This window comes from Nannospalax galili, unplaced genomic scaffold (genome assembly GCF_000622305.1).
Source record: "Nannospalax galili isolate Female #2095 unplaced genomic scaffold, S.galili_v1.0 scaffold1719, whole genome shotgun sequence".
Classification (NCBI taxonomy): Eukaryota; Metazoa; Chordata; class Mammalia; order Rodentia; family Spalacidae; genus Nannospalax; species Nannospalax galili.
The window spans coordinates 78,703-79,893 of record NW_008341885.1 but is presented as its reverse complement, the minus strand read 5'-3'; the positions used below and the strand labels follow the sequence as shown (position 1 = coordinate 79,893).

Here is a 1,191-nt window from a genome sequence, read left to right as displayed (position 1 = left end):
CAGGAAAAACAGGCAAATTCCCCTCCAGGAAGAAGAGCACCGGGGCCTAGGGAGCTGGCGGCTCGGTGCACTGTGGGCCGGTGGGAGGTGCGTCCAGCTCCCAGGACTAGCCACGTAGTGGGCGCGCTTGTACAGTTTGGGCGCCCGGGTCCCTCCAAACGCTCGCACTGGAAAGAGGGGAAGAGTTGCCAGGTACCCGGAGAAGGGACGTGCAGTCGCTGCCCTTCTTCCACCTGCTCCTGGACTCAGCGGGAAGTGGAGGGAGCGTCCATCCCGCCTGTGATTCTGGACCCGGCCCCTGCCCCTCCCTGGGGTGGTGCTTCCTCTTCACCTCCGGACTTAAGCTGAGGCTCATTGCCTCCCTCCCGGGTGCAGAACCGAATCCCGCCGCGTTATCTTCTCTGCAGTCTGTGCTCACGCCAGGTGAGTGCTTCCGCCGCTGGCCCATCTTTTTTCTGGATTCGGAAACTTGGGCCCCGCAGTGCAGCGGTTCGCCCAGGCTTGAGCCGGGATTGTGGGCACCGAGGCGATGAGATTTGGTTCATCGGAGCTCTTCCTGCTGGTCTCTGTTCTCAGACGAAGTGTCAGCTTCTCTGGACCTCATGTTTCCTCAGCGGTGAAACGAGCCGGAACTTGAGTGCTGCTGTAGGAAGAGCTGACATAAACCTTTGATCGCGCCTGGTACTTACCAGGTGCCTGTAAAGTTTAGTTGCCGTCTTTTTGTTTACCCACCTGCAGGATTCTCCTGGGGCTCTAGCTTTCTTAAGGAGGTGCAAGGGTATTTCTTAGAAGCTGTGGGAGGGGGAGCGGAAATTCGCTTGCTTAAGCAGTTGTTTTGGGTCAGGGAAAACTTGGACATGTATCCTTGTTGTGTCAGAGCCCTGTTAAAGGGAGTCTGAACCTCCAAATTATGGGGCTTACTCTTAATGAACTTCCATTTGTACTATTCATACTCAGGGCTGCAGGACTTCCCTAGAAGTTATTTTAAATATTCCCTGTTAGTTATTTTAAATATTTTATTTTTTGGTCTTTTTGAGACAGTATCTCCCTGTAGCCCCAGCTGTCCTAGAACTCACTATGTAGACCAGGCTGGCTTTGAACGCGGAGAGATCGGACTACCTCTGCCTCCAGAGAGCTGGGATTAAAGGCCTGCGCCACCACGCCTCGGACTTTCTACCTTTTATCCTACCT

General features: G+C 54.5%; 1 protein-coding gene across 3 annotated transcripts in view; it reads left to right on the top strand.

Moving 5' to 3' along the window:
* The first annotated feature begins 76 nt into the window (after nucleotides 1–76).
* Nucleotides 77–1,191, top strand: part of Akr1a1 (aldo-keto reductase family 1 member A1) — a 73,502-nt gene continuing 72,387 nt past the window's right edge. Inside the window, exon 1 of one of the 3 annotated variants that reach the window (XM_029565645.1) lies at nucleotides 77–423. The gene's annotated coding sequence lies outside the window, so the exon portion shown is untranslated. The remainder of the gene's footprint in view (nucleotides 424–1,191) is intronic. The other 2 variants (XM_029565644.1, XM_017799235.2) reach the window with 2 other exon arrangements.